Source organism: Scophthalmus maximus, chromosome 7 (assembly GCF_022379125.1).
Source record: "Scophthalmus maximus strain ysfricsl-2021 chromosome 7, ASM2237912v1, whole genome shotgun sequence".
Classification (NCBI taxonomy): Eukaryota; Metazoa; Chordata; class Actinopteri; order Pleuronectiformes; family Scophthalmidae; genus Scophthalmus; species Scophthalmus maximus.
The window spans coordinates 7,088,875-7,103,545 of NC_061521.1; the positions used below are offsets into that span (position 1 = coordinate 7,088,875).

Consider the following 14,671-nt stretch of genomic DNA (forward strand, 5'->3'; position numbering starts at 1 on the left):
GAACTGCTAGTTGACTTGTGGAATATATAAATAGCCTCAGTTGGCAGGGAAAAATTGCTTACGGCCATACCAGCCTGAATACGCCTGATCTCGTCTGATCTCGGAAGCTAAGCAGGGTCGGGCCTGGTTAGTACTTGGATGGGAGACCGCCTGGGAATACCAGGTGCTGTAAGCATTTTATCCCCACCTTTAACCAGCTGGTGCTGCCTATCGTGATGGAAAGAAATGACTTGGAATAACAGGGGTCTACCTCATTATTTTCTTTTGGATTGTATAGCCTGTACCGCATGCTCTCTTCTGTCTTTACATTTGAACCTATTTTTTCCCCTCAGAGTGCACAGAAAAATGCTTTCAGTTCATTCCATACCGTTTCAGTTTTGCACCTGGCTTCTTTTATTGTCATTCTTTGAAGTTTGCTATGATTTTTTGTCAGTGATGGGCTTAAATGCAAAATAAAATTCCTGTGAACCTACATTTCCCTATTGGTCTTGGAATTGTTGGGTTTTACACAAATATAAATCAATGACAACAGAATTTGACAGTCATTAGAACTGCTAGTTGACTTGTGGAATATATAAAGAGCCTGAGTTGGCAGGGAAAAATTGCTTACGGCCATACCAGCCTGAATACGCCCGATCTCGTCTGATCTCGGAAGCTAAGCAGGGTCGGGCCTGGTTAGTACTTGGATGGGAGACCGCCTGGGAATACCAGGTGCTGTAAGCATTTTATCCCCATCTTTAACCAGCAGATGGTGCTGCTGCCTATCGTGATGGAAAGAAATGACTTGGAATAACAGGGGTCTACCTCATTATTTTCTTTTGGATTGTATAGCCTGTACCGCGTGCTCTCTTCTGTCTTTACATTTGAACCTATTATTTCCCCTTAAGGTACGCAGAAAAATGCTTTCAATTCATTCCATACCGTTTCAGTTTTGCACCTGGTTTCTTTTATTTTCATTCTGTAAAGTTGGCTATGATTTTTTTGTCAGTGATGGGCTTAAATGCAAAATAAAATTCCTGTGAACCTACATTTCCCTATTGGTCTTGGAATTGTTGGGTTTTACACAAATATAAATCAATGACAACAGAATTTGACAGTCATTAGAACTGCTAGTTGACTTGTGGAATATATAAAGAGCCTGAGTTGTTAGGGAAAACTTGCTTACGGCCATACCAGCCTGAATACGCCCGATCTCGTCTGATCTCGGAAGCTAAGCAGGGTCGGGCCTGGTTAGTACTTGGATGGGAGACCGCCTGGGAATACCAGGTGCTGTAAGCATTTTATCCCCATCTTTAACCAGCAGATGGTGCTGCTGCCTATCGTGATGGAAAGAAATGACTTGGAATAACAGGGGTCTACCTCATTATTTTCTTTTGGATTGTATAGCCTGTACCGCGTGCTCTCTTCTGTCTTTACATTTGAACCTATTATTTCACCTTAGGGTACGCAGAAAAATGCTTTCAATTCATTCCATACCGTTTCAGTTTTGCACCTGGTTTCTTTTATTTTCATTCTGTAAAGTTGGCTATGATTTTTTTGTCAGTGATGGGCTTAAATGCAAAATAAAATTCCTGTGAACCTACATTTCCCTATTGGTCTTGGAATTGTTGGGTTTTACACAAATATAAATCAATGACAACAGAATTTGACAGTCATTAGAACTGCTAGTTGACTTGTGGAATATATAAACAGCCTGAGTTGGCAGGGAAAAATTGCTTACGGCCATACCAGCCTGAATACGCCCGATCTCGTCTGATCTCGGAAGCTAAGCAGGGTTGGGCCTGGTTAGTACTTGGATGGGAGACCGCCTGGGAATACCAGGTGCTGTAAGCATTTTATCCCCATCTTTAACCAGCAGATGGTGCTGCTGCCTATCGTGATGGAAAGAAATGACTTGGAATAACAGGGGTCTACCTCATTATTTTCTTTTGGATTGTATAGCCTGTACCGCGTGCTCTCTTCTGTCTTTACATTTGAACCTATTTTTTCCCCTCAGAGTGCACAGAAAAATGCTTTCAGTTCATTCCATACCGTTTCAGTTTTGCACCTGGCTTCTTTTATTGTCATTCTTTGAAGTTTGCTATGATTTTTTGTCAGTGATGGGCTTAAATGCAAAATAAAATTCCTGTGAACCTACATTTCCCTATTGGTCTTGGAATTGTTGGGTTTTACACAAATATAAATCAATGACAACAGAATTTGACAGTCATTAGAACTGCTAGTTGACTTGTGGAATATATAAAGAGCCTGAGTTGGCAGGGAAAAATTGCTTACGGCCATACCAGCCTGAATACGCCCGATCTCGTCTGATCTCGGAAGCTAAGCAGGGTCGGGCCTGGTTAGTACTTGGATGGGAGACCGCCTGGGAATACCAGGTGCTGTAAGCATTTTATCCCCATCTTTAACCAGCAGATGGTGCTGCTGCCTATCGTGATGGAAAGAAATGACTTGGAATAACAGGGGTCTACCTCATTATTTTCTTTTGGATTGTATAGCCTGTACCGCGTGCTCTCTTCTGTCTTTACATTTGAACCTATTATTTCCCCTTAAGGTACGCAGAAAAATGCTTTCAATTCATTCCATACCGTTTCAGTTTTGCACCTGGTTTCTTTTATTTTCATTCTGTAAAGTTGGCTATGATTTTTTTGTCAGTGATGGGCTTAAATGCAAAATAAAATTCCTTGAACCTACATTTCCCTATTGGTCTTGGAATTGTTGGGTTTTACACAAATATAAATCAATGACAACAGAATTTGACAGTCATTAGAACTGCTAGTTGACTTGTGGAATATATAAATAGCCTCAGTTGGCAGGGAAAAATTGCTTACGGCCATACCAGCCTGAATACGCCTGATCTCGTCTGATCTCGGAAGCTAAGCAGGGTCGGGCCTGGTTAGTACTTGGATGGGAGACCGCCTGGGAATACCAGGTGCTGTAAGCATTTTATCCCCACCTTTAACCAGCTGGTGCTGCCTATCGTGATGGAAAGAAATGACTTGGAATAACAGGGGTCTACCTCATTATTTTCTTTTGGATTGTATAGCCTGTACCGCATGCTCTCTTCTGTCTTTACATTTGAACCTATTTTTTCCCCTCAGAGTGCACAGAAAAATGCTTTCAGTTCATTCCATACCGTTTCAGTTTTGCACCTGGCTTCTTTTATTGTCATTCTTTGAAGTTTGCTATGATTTTTTGTCAGTGATGGGCTTAAATGCAAAATAAAATTCCTGTGAACCTACATTTCCCTATTGGTCTTGGAATTGTTGGGTTTTACACAAATATAAATCAATGACAACAGAATTTGACAGTCATTAGAACTGCTAGTTGACTTGTGGAATATATAAAGAGCCTGAGTTGGCAGGGAAAAATTGCTTACGGCCATACCAGCCTGAATACGCCCGATCTCGTCTGATCTCGGAAGCTAAGCAGGGTCGGGCCTGGTTAGTACTTGGATGGGAGACCGCCTGGGAATACCAGGTGCTGTAAGCATTTTATCCCCATCTTTAACCAGCAGATGGTGCTGCTGCCTATCGTGATGGAAAGAAATGACTTGGAATAACAGGGGTCTACCTCATTATTTTCTTTTGGATTGTATAGCCTGTACCGCGTGCTCTCTTCTGTCTTTACATTTGAACCTATTATTTCCCCTTAAGGTACGCAGAAAAATGCTTTCAATTCATTCCATACCGTTTCAGTTTTGCACCTGGTTTCTTTTATTTTCATTCTGTAAAGTTGGCTATGATTTTTTTGTCAGTGATGGGCTTAAATGCAAAATAAAATTCCTGTGAACCTACATTTCCCTATTGGTCTTGGAATTGTTGGGTTTTACACAAATATAAATCAATGACAACAGAATTTGACAGTCATTAGAACTGCTAGTTGACTTGTGGAATATATAAAGAGCCTGAGTTGTTAGGGAAAACTTGCTTACGGCCATACCAGCCTGAATACGCCCGATCTCGTCTGATCTCGGAAGCTAAGCAGGGTCGGGCCTGGTTAGTACTTGGATGGGAGACCGCCTGGGAATACCAGGTGCTGTAAGCATTTTATCCCCATCTTTAACCAGCAGATGGTGCTGCTGCCTATCGTGATGGAAAGAAATGACTTGGAATAACAGGGGTCTACCTCATTATTTTCTTTTGGATTGTATAGCCTGTACCGCGTGCTCTCTTCTGTCTTTACATTTGAACCTATTATTTCACCTTAGGGTACGCAGAAAAATGCTTTCAATTCATTCCATACCGTTTCAGTTTTGCACCTGGTTTCTTTTATTTTCATTCTGTAAAGTTGGCTATGATTTTTTTGTCAGTGATGGGCTTAAATGCAAAATAAAATTCCTGTGAACCTACATTTCCCTATTGGTCTTGGAATTGTTGGGTTTTACACAAATATAAATCAATGACAACAGAATTTGACAGTCATTAGAACTGCTAGTTGACTTGTGGAATATATAAACAGCCTGAGTTGGCAGGGAAAAATTGCTTACGGCCATACCAGCCTGAATACGCCCGATCTCGTCTGATCTCGGAAGCTAAGCAGGGTTGGGCCTGGTTAGTACTTGGATGGGAGACCGCCTGGGAATACCAGGTGCTGTAAGCATTTTATCCCCATCTTTAACCAGCAGATGGTGCTGCTGCCTATCGTGATGGAAAGAAATGACTTGGAATAACAGGGGTCTACCTCATTATTTTCTTTTGGATTGTATAGCCTGTACCGCGTGCTCTCTTCTGTCTTTACATTTGAACCTATTTTTTCCCCTCAGAGTGCACAGAAAAATGCTTTCAGTTCATTCCATACCGTTTCAGTTTTGCACCTGGTTTCTTTTATTTTCATTCTGTAAAGTTGGCTATGATTTTTTTGTCAGTGATGGGCTTAAATGCAAAATAAAATTCCTGTGAACCTACATTTCCCTATTGGTCTTGGAATTGTTGGGTTTTACACAAATATAAATCAATGACAACAGAATTTGACAGTCATTAGAACTGCTAGTTGACTTGTGGAATATATAAAGAGCCTGAGTTGGCAGGGAAAACTTGCTTACGGCCATACCAGCCTGAATACGCCCGATCAAGGTGCAGGTGTGTGAGGCAGAGAGGCAAAAGTTTGGAGGAGCAGGAGGAAAAGCCTTAGTACTGCACAGTTTTTCTTTTTCTTTTTGGGAATTTCGTGCAGACCGAGACTTGGTTCAATCTTTTTGTGATAGAGGCATTTTTTTCTTACCCCCCTGACATCGGTTGGTGTTAGGGGAGGAGTGTGTTTGTTTTGTTTGTTTGAACGGACAATGGCGGAGAACGGAGGAGCGGGGATAGAGAGATTCAGGAGGAACTTGACGGTGATGGTGGAGATGCAGGGTGGAGAGAAACTGACGACGATGGAAGTGCTACGAGCGGTGAAAAAAGATTGTGGAACAGTTGTCGGCTGCCGTGCGCGAGATGCGGGCAGGCTGGAGATCACAATGGAGACAGAGGATGGGAGGATGAGACTAATGGACGGCATTAAAGTGAGAAATGTGCGGATACTGGGAAAGGAGATGAATGACAACGAGATGGTGGTTTCGTTCCTTAACCTGCCAGTATATATTGAAGACGGACTAATCCTGGACAGACTGAGGGAGTGGGGAGTCAGCGCGGTGTCTGACATAAAAAGGAGGAGATGGCCGGGGACAGACGTGGCGGACGGGACGCGCTTCATGAAAGTGAAGTTTACAGATGAAGTGCGATCCCTGCCATACTCCACCAGATTCAACACCATAGAGGGGGTTGAACACTTCCGGGTACTCCACGACCGACAGGAGAGAGTGTGTCGGCTCTGTATTAAGCCGGGTCATATTTACCGCGAGTGCCCCGAACTGAAGTGCTTTAAATGCGGCGAAAGAGGTCATTACGCCCGCGAGTGTCGGAGAACTGAGGAGGAAGAAGAAGTAGCAGAGGTGCAGACAGAGGACGAGAGGGACGGGAGAGGAGAGGACCCAGCGAAAACAGACGGAGCAGACGGAGCGACTGAGCCAAAGGATGGAGAGGCGGAGGGGCTGGTGGCAGGTGCGGAGGAAGAGAGCCAGCTAGAGGGGATCCGAGAGGAGATGACGGAGGCAGCAGAGGAGCTGACTAGACAGGAGGAGATGGTAGTTGGAGGTGGCCAGGTGTCGGGAGCGTCGAGGTTGGCGGAGGAAGGAGGAGAGACAGGTGAAGCGGCGGAGGGGCGACGAGATGATGGCCATGACCTGGACGTGGAGGAGATGGAGGAGGGCAAACCAACAGGAGAGAAGAGGAAAGCTGAGACATTAAAGAACGGGGGTGCCAGTGAGGGGATGAGGAAGAAGCTATGAAGCGGGTAAGACTACTTTGCTGTCTGTGTTTAGGCTTTTGTTTTGTCTCATGGTCACCGTTTTGTCATTAAATGTAAACGGGTTAAGGGATATGGGGAAATTAGACAAACTATTAAAATTATATGATTTTGGTATTTTGTGTGTTCAGGAAACTTATTGGGATGATGGAATAGTAGAAAAGGTGAGGGAGAGATGGAAGGGGGGGATGTATTACAGTAATGGGGCAGCGAATGCAAGAGGGGTGGCCATATTGGTGAAAAGTGATGGGCTAGACAATATAGAGCAGGTGTATAAGGATAGTAGGGGGAGGGTTTTAAGCATAGAATTTGATTACATGGATACAAGGTTTAGTTTAATAAATGTGTACATGCCAGTGGTGGAGGAGGAGAAAAGAAAGGTCATTACGGAAATAGAGCCGCTGTGTACACCAAACTGCATAATGATGGGGGATTTCAACACAAAGTTGAGTAGGCTTGATGTGGGGAAGGGTGGAGTGTTTAGGAAGGTAAAATCTGGGAAAATGTTGGTAGAGATGATGGAGAAAGGAAGATTAGTGGATGTTTGGAGATATGATAATTCAGATAGGAGGGAGTACTCGTGGAGGCAGGTAAGAGGGGGGGTGCTGAAGCAGTCTAGAATTGATTTGTTATTAGTTAAAGAGGACATCATGAGATATATAGATAATACGAGGTATAGTTTTAATACGCTCAGTGATCATGCGGCACTATTGTTTAAAATAAGGGTGGGTAGGCGAGGGGCTGGAGGAGGACAGTGGATTATGAATGATAGTATCATGGAGGATGAACAATACAATAAGCAGATGAGGGAAATGTTAAGTGAAAAACTTGAGTATGTAAATAGTATTGGGGCAGATAGTATAGATGTGGGGGAGTGGTGGGAAGGATTAAAAGAGGAGGTCAAGATTTTGAGTATTAGATATGCGAGGAAGAGGAATAAGGCAATGAGGGAGAAAGAAAAGGTGTTGAGAGAGAAGTTGAACAGAGAAATGAGTAGAGCTGAGGATGAGCCAGGGTACAGCATAGTGGAGTTTTTAAAGGCTAGGGCTGAATTGGTTAAATTTGAAAGAGACAAATGTAGGGGAGCAATTATAAGAAGCAAGGCAAGATACACGATAGAAGGGGAGAGATGCACAGCTTTTTTTTTAGGGCAGGAGAAGAGGAAACAGAGTCGGACATATATATCAGAGTTGGTGGATGATACTGGGAAGACAGTCAGTGATTATGTAGAGGTGTTGGAGATAGTGAAGAATTATTTTGAGGATCTATTTAGGAAAGGTGAAGTTGATGAGGGGTGCATGAAGGGTGTGTTAGAGAATATAGAGGCAAAGCTAGGATTAGAGGATAGGGAGAAATGTGAGGGGGATATAACTGAGGGGGAGATTCAGGAGGCGATAGGGGGCCTGACAGGTGGGAAGAGTCCTGGAAGTGATGGTTTAGGAGGGGGATTTTATAAAGCATATAAGGATCTACTGGGGCCAATATTGTTGACAGTGTATCGATATATTGAGAGGAGGAATAGATTGCCGCAAACTATGGGGTTGGGGGTGGTAACGCTTATATACAAGAGTAAGGGGAGCAAATTAGATTTGGGGAATTATAGACCGATAAGCGTGTTGAACAACGATTATAAGATTTTGGCTAGGGTCTTAGCCAATAGGATTAGGGTTGTGATAGGGGGGATAATAGGGCCGTCACAAAGTTACGGTGTACCTGGGAGGGATATAGCAGACAGTATAAGTACCATAAGAGATGTGATACATTTTATGAAGACTGATGGACAGGGAGGGATAGTGTTAAGTTTGGATTTGAGCAAGGCTTTTGATAGGGTGGAGCATGGGTTTTTGTTTGAAGCACTGACGGGATTTGGTTTTGGGGAGAGGATGGTTGGGTGGATTAGACGTATATATAGGGAAGCAAGGAGTTGTGTTAAATTAAATGGGGTTCTTACAGACAGTTTTAGGATAGAGAGGTCAGTGAGGCAGGGGTGCCCACTGAGCTCATTATTATATGCATTATCAGTGGAGCCGTTGGCAAACATGATCAAGAAAGATGTGGGAATAAAGGGAATAGAGTTAGAGCAGGGACACACAGTTAAAATAAACAATTATGCGGATGACACGACCATCACAGTGAGAGATAGGATGAGTATAGGGAGGGTAATGGAGTTAATAGAGGTGTATGGGAAGGCGGCGGGGGCTAAGGTAAATGTAGGTAAATCTGAGGTTATGTATATAGGGGATGTAGAGAGGTGTGGGTTGGAGTTTAGGGTTAGGGAGGATTGCATTAAAATGCTAGGAGTTTATCTAGGGGTGAAGGAGTCAGTAGGGAGGGATTTAACATGGACGGCTGTGTTGAATAAGATGAGGGGTGTGTGTGGGTTATGGAAGAATAGGAGGTTAAAGCTGAAGGGAAAGGTTGTAGTTATAAATTCTCTAATAATGTCTATAGGGGTGTATGTGTTGAGGGTACTGGATATGCCTATTTGGGTTAAAAATGACATGCAGAAGATAATAGTGGACTTCCTGTGGGAGGGGAAAGGAGTGCGGATTGCGTACAAAACCTTGATTGGGAAAATAAAACAAGGAGGATTAAGATTAGTGGATTTAGGTGCGAGGCAGAATGCTATTCGGATAAAAACTATCATTAAATATCTATATGGGGAAACTGAATATGGGTGGAAGATTATATTCAAACAACAATTGCAAAGGTGTGGGAGGATGGGAGATAATTTCTTACTAATGAAAACTAAAAGAACAATGACAGCAGGGATGACAGAGGTGTATAAAGAGGCACTAGAGGCATGGGGATCCTTAATTAAACACCTGGATTACAAGTGTGAGGATTTAGAAGATATTATTAACCAACCTTTGTTCATGAACAATAAAATTAAGCTAAACAATAGTGTCTTGTATTATAAGTTATTGTTTGACGCTGGTATACGACAGGTGAAGGATATAATGTATGAGGTGATACCGGGATTTTTGAGGGGTGAGTGTATTTATGATAGTGTGTGTGAAGTGAAGGAAGATGTTAGTATGAAAGAAATGGACAGCATCTACAGCAAAATCAAAACAAGTTTACCAGAGAGGTGGAGAGTAATCATAGAAAGAAGTATAGTTAATAAGAAGGTGAAAACAATACCAGAATTGTATATAGAAAAGGAGAGTTGGAGGAAAAATGTTAGTATGTTGACTGTGAAAAATGTTTATGATATTTTGACAGAGGAGGAGTTTCAGGCTCCAGCAGCAGAAAAAGTTTGGGGGGAGGTGTTTCCCCAGTTGAAAAAGACGGACATATGGGCAAGTTTGAATGTGAAGTATAATAGCCTTGAATGTGAAAATAGTGACTTTATGTTGCGACACAACCGAATATATACAAATGTGGTGATGCATAAAATAAAGCATGACATAAGCAGTGAATGTGATGTGTGTCACGGTGGCCATGAGACCTTTTTACATTTCTTTTTGGATTGTAGAGAGCTACAGGTTTTTTTTGATTATTTAAGACAGCTGGTAGCCGCCCGATGGGAATTGGACAGCAGCCTGTGGAAGAACTGGAGAACTTTTTTTTTGTTTGGCGTCCCAGGAAATCAGAAAGGAGTAAATGTAGGTTTGCTGAACTATATTTTGAGTCACGCACGGCGTGCGGTTATTCTAAGGAGGAATTATGCATGTTTTGAAAAGAAAAAATTGGATGTACAAACCTTATTTGAAATTATTGTTAAAAGGGACATCAATATGATTTTTAAATATGCTGATGTAGAGGCAGAAGGTTTTTTTGCTGATGGCAACACTCTGATTAATGTGGGGGAAAATGGTGATTTGATTTTTCATTTTTAATGGGTGTATTTGGTGTTTTTGATTTGTCAGTTGCCTACCTCCTTATAGGATTAGGTTGGAGAGGGGTGTTGTTGTTTGTTTTTTTGTACCATTGTTAAAATGTACCATTGATAAAATGTAAAATATTTTGCAGAGACTTAATAATAAAAAAAAAAAATACAAAAAAAAAATACGCCCGATCTCGTCTGATCTCGGAAGCTAAGCAGGGTCGGGCCTGGTTAGTACTTGGATGGGAGACCGCCTGGGAATACCAGGTGCTGTAAGCATTTTATCCCCACCTTTAACCAGCTGGTGCTGCCTATCGTGATGGAAAGAAATGACTTGGAATAACAGGGGTCTACCTCATTATTTTCTTTTGGATTGTATAGCCTGTACCGCGTGCTCTCTTCTGACTTTACATTTGAACCTATTTTTTCCCCTTAGGGTACGCAGAAAAATGCTTTCAATTCATTCCATACCGTTTCAGTTTTGCACCTGGTTTCCTTTATTTTCATTCTGTAAAGTTGGCTATGATTCTTTTGTCACTGATGGGCTTAAATGCAAAATAAAATTCCTGTGAACCTACATTTCCCTATTGGTCTTGGAATTGTTGGGTTTTACACAAATATAAATCAATGACAACAGAATTTGACAGTCCTTAGAACTGCTAGTTGACTTGTGGAATATATAAAGAGCCTGAGTTGGCAGGGAAATATTGCTTACGGCCATACCAGCCTGAATACGCCCGATCTCGTCTGATCTCGGAAGCTAAGCATGGTCGGGCCTGGTTAGTACTTGGATGGGAGACCGCCTGGGAATACCAGGTGCAGTAAGCATTTTATCCCCATCTTTAACCAGCAGATGGTGCTGCTGCCTATCGTGATGGAAAGAAATGACTTGGAATAACAGGGGTCTACCTCATTATTTTCTTTTGGATTGTATAGCCTATACCGCGTGCTCTCTTCTGTCTTTACATTTGAACCTATTTTTTCCCCTCAGAGTGCACAGAAAAATGCTTTCAGTTCATTCCATACCGTTTCAGTTTTGCACCTGGTTTCTTTTATTTTCATTCTGTAAAGTTGGCTATGATTTTTTTGTCAGTGATGGGCTTAAATGCAAAATAAAATTCCTGTGAACCTACATTTCCCTATTGGTCTTGGAATTGTTGGGTTTTACACAAATATAAATCAATGACAACAGAATTTGACAGTCATTAGAACTGCTAGTTGACTTGTGGAATATATAAAGAGCCTGAGTTGTTAGGGAAAACTTGCTTACGGCCATACCAGCCTGAATACGCCCAATCTCGTCTGATCTCGGAAGCTAAGCAGGGTCGGGCCTGGTTAGTACTTGGATGGGAGACTGCCTGGGAATACCAGGTGCTGTAAGCATTTTATCCCCACCTTTAACCAGCTGGTGCTGCCTATCGTGATGGAAAGAAATGACTTGGAATAAAAGGGGTCTACCTCATTATTTTCTTTTGGATTGTATAGCCTGTACCCCGTGCTCTCTTCTGACTTTACATTTGAACCTATTTTTTCCCCTTAGGGTACGCAGAAAAATGCTTTCAATTCATTCCATACCGTTTCAGTTTCGCACCTGGTTTCTTTTATTTTCATTCTGTAAAGTTGGCTATGATTCTTTTGTCACTGATGGGCTTAAATGCAAAATAAAATTCCTGTGAACCTACATTTCCCTATTGGTCTTGGAATTGTTGGGTTTTACACAAATATAAATCAATGACAACAGAATTTGACAGTTATTAGAACTGCTAGTTGACTTGTGGAATATATAAAGAGCCTGAGTTGGCAGGGAAAAATTGCTTACGGCCATACCAGCCTGAATACGCCCGATCAAGGTGCAGGTGTGTGAGGCAGAGAGGCAAAAGTTTGGAGGAGCAGGAGGAAAAGCCTTAGTGCTGCACAGTTTTTCTTTTCTGGGAATTTCGTGCAGACCGAGACCTGGTTCAATCATTTTGTGATAGAGGCATTTTTTTCTTACCCCCCTGACATCAGTTGGTGTTAGGGGAGGAGTGTTTGTGTTTTGTTTGTTTGAACGGACAATGGCGGAGAACGGAGGAGCGGGGATAGAGAGATTCAGGAGGAACTTGACGGTGATGGTGGAGATGCAGGGTGGAGAAAAGCTGACGATGATGGAAGTACTACGAGCGGTGAAAAAAGATTGTGGAACAGTTGTCGGCTGCCGTGCGCGAGATGCGGGAAGGCTGGACATCACAATGGAGACAGAGGATGGGAAGATGAAACTAATGGACGGCATTAAAGTGAGAAATGTGCGGATACTGGGAAAGGAGATGAATGACAACGAGATGGTGGTTTCGTTCCTTAACCTGCCAGTATATATTGAAGACGGACTCATCCTGGATAGACTGAGGGAGTGGGGAGTCAGCGCGGTGTCTGACATAAAAAGGAGGAGATGACGGACAAAGAAGGCAAGAAGCAGGTGAGAAAGAAGTGACATGATAAAGAATTAACAGCACGAATCGAAATAATTGGAGAAGGAAAGATAACAGTAATGGAGATGTTGAGGGAAACGGCGAAAGTGTGTGGAGAGATTGTGGCGTGTAGGAATACGGGAATCAATAAATATGAAATCACAATGAAAACGGCGGAGGGACTGGAAAAAATAATGGACGGGTATAGAATTAGAGATATGAGAGTGGTTGGACGGGGCCTGATGGACAATGCAATGGTGGTCTCATTCATGAGCCTCCCAGCTTATATTGAGGACATGGACATCATTCAGAAGCTCATGACCTGGGGGGATCAGTCCGTATCACGAATCAAGAGGAGAATGTGGCCGGGTACAGAAGTAGTGGATGGAACGAGATTTTCAAAAGTCAAATTCACTAAGGAGGTTAGTTCACTGCCATATTCGACAAAATTTAACGGGGTGGGTGGGCCGGAATATTTTAGGGTACTCCACGACAGACAGGAGAAGGTGTGCAGGCTGTGCATACAGCCGGGGCACATCTTTAAAGAGTGCCCAGAATTTAAATGCTACAGGTGCGGGACGCAGGGGCACTATGCACAGGAGTGCCATCGGCAGCAGAATGGAGGAGCCACACACACCCCGGAGACCACTGAGGCAGAGAGGTCGAGGACGAGAGGAGGAGACAGCGGGACAACAGGAGGACGGAGACACGGTGGGAGGAGAGAGAGCGGAGAGAAAGAGGCGAGCAGAGGCAAGGAAGCGGCGGTGGAAGGAGAGCGGAGGGGGACTGACGGCGCTGCTGGGAGAGGAGGAAAGAAAAATGTGAGTGATGAAATGTACTCTGACCTGACAGAGCGAAGGAGAAGGAAACGAAAGGAGCGTCGACAAGAGGAAGAGGCTGTTGGGTGGCAGGTTAACGGAGAGAAAGGAGAAGAAGAAGACGGGGGACAAAGTAAAATGAAGTGTGTGTTTTTTTCTGGTGCTTAGCACTTTTTTTGTTACTCATGATCAGAATCTGTTCCTTTAATGCGAATGGGCAAAGGAGTGTTTTTAGACGACAGCAAACCTGGCTGGCATGTAAAGTTGATATTTTATATTTGCAAGAAACTCATTGGAGTGACGAATGTATGAATGAGATCAGGAGTGAGTGGGAGGGGGGAGTGTTCTTCAAATCACGGCAGCAGCAAGGCGCAGGAGCGACGCCTCGAGGGGCGTGGTGCGGAAATTAATGGAAAATAAAAACGTGATTGATGTATGGAGGGAGAGAAATCCTGAGGGGAGAGAATTCACCAGAAGACAAATAGTGAAAAACACATTAAAACAAAGTCGGATTGATCTGATTTTAAGCTCTGCTATTTTAGAAGGAGTAATAGGGAGCATAGATTTTAAAGTTAATACTGTAAGTGATCACGTAATGGTGGATTTTAGCATGTCAACTGGGAGTGAGGTTAGGGGAGGGGGTGTTTGGTGTCTGAATAAGGAACTTTTGAAAGAGAAGGGATATCAGACTAAAATTAGAGATTTTATTAACGGCTGGATGATTGGGTGCGAGAGGGGAGGGGATATAGGGGAAAGATGGGGGGGGTTAAAGATGGCATCAAAAAGTTGAGTATTAAAGGGCCCATATTATGCCCCCTTTTACACAAGTTACATTGGTTTTCAGGTGCATGTCTTTGCCCTTCCATGTCAAAACACCTCAAGGATCAAGCCACACAGCACCCTCCTCTTTCTGTATAAACAGCCCTGTGAGACTATGGTCGATTCCAGCGCTTTCCTGCTCACTCCTCGCCCCCCTCCCTTCGTGTTCTGCAAAGCTCCGCCTCGCTCCTCCCCGGGTCTGCTGCGCAACTACGGCGCTGCGCTGCCATGACAACAGTCGCACGTAACAAGGCACATACACGACGTAGAGACCCGAGCACGTTCTCCATAATTACACACAGAGCATAAGGGGCTGGATGATAGAACGTTAACGACATTCCGGCCGCGAGTCTAGCTCCGCCGGCCGATAGCCGTGAGTTCCGCCGGCCGGTAGCCGCGAGCTACGCTGGCAGGCGGTC

The 14,671-nt window shown here is 43.3% G+C and overlaps 11 non-coding genes across 11 annotated transcripts; all 11 read left to right on the forward strand.

Annotated features, from left to right (window-relative positions):
- The first annotated feature begins 56 nt into the window (after positions 1–56).
- LOC118316133 lies at positions 57–175 on the forward strand. The gene has a single exon (XR_004795136.2). It is a non-coding gene; the product is annotated as a 5S ribosomal RNA (ribosomal RNA).
- A 429-nt stretch (positions 176–604) lies between these two features.
- Positions 605–723, forward strand: LOC118316134. Its single transcript, XR_004795137.1, has one exon. It is a non-coding gene; the product is annotated as a 5S ribosomal RNA (ribosomal RNA).
- Positions 724–1,159: 436 nt separating this feature from the next.
- LOC118316016 lies at positions 1,160–1,278 on the forward strand. The gene has a single exon (XR_004795023.2). It is a non-coding gene; the product is annotated as a 5S ribosomal RNA (ribosomal RNA).
- Positions 1,279–1,714: 436 nt separating this feature from the next.
- On the forward strand, positions 1,715–1,833 carry LOC118316135. The gene has a single exon (XR_004795138.2). It is a non-coding gene; the product is annotated as a 5S ribosomal RNA (ribosomal RNA).
- Positions 1,834–2,268: 435 nt separating this feature from the next.
- LOC118316004 lies at positions 2,269–2,387 on the forward strand. The gene has a single exon (XR_004795011.1). It is a non-coding gene; the product is annotated as a 5S ribosomal RNA (ribosomal RNA).
- Positions 2,388–2,822: 435 nt separating this feature from the next.
- On the forward strand, positions 2,823–2,941 carry LOC118316005. The gene has a single exon (XR_004795012.2). It is a non-coding gene; the product is annotated as a 5S ribosomal RNA (ribosomal RNA).
- A 429-nt stretch (positions 2,942–3,370) lies between these two features.
- LOC118316006 lies at positions 3,371–3,489 on the forward strand. Its single transcript, XR_004795013.1, has one exon. It is a non-coding gene; the product is annotated as a 5S ribosomal RNA (ribosomal RNA).
- Positions 3,490–3,925: 436 nt separating this feature from the next.
- Positions 3,926–4,044, forward strand: LOC118316007. Its single transcript, XR_004795014.1, has one exon. It is a non-coding gene; the product is annotated as a 5S ribosomal RNA (ribosomal RNA).
- A 436-nt stretch (positions 4,045–4,480) lies between these two features.
- On the forward strand, positions 4,481–4,599 carry LOC118316008. Its single transcript, XR_004795015.2, has one exon. It is a non-coding gene; the product is annotated as a 5S ribosomal RNA (ribosomal RNA).
- Positions 4,600–10,880: 6,281 nt separating this feature from the next.
- On the forward strand, positions 10,881–10,999 carry LOC118293280. The gene has a single exon (XR_004787238.2). It is a non-coding gene; the product is annotated as a 5S ribosomal RNA (ribosomal RNA).
- Positions 11,000–11,435: 436 nt separating this feature from the next.
- On the forward strand, positions 11,436–11,554 carry LOC118293292. Its single transcript, XR_004787249.2, has one exon. It is a non-coding gene; the product is annotated as a 5S ribosomal RNA (ribosomal RNA).
- The last annotated feature ends 3,117 nt before the right edge of the window (positions 11,555–14,671 follow it).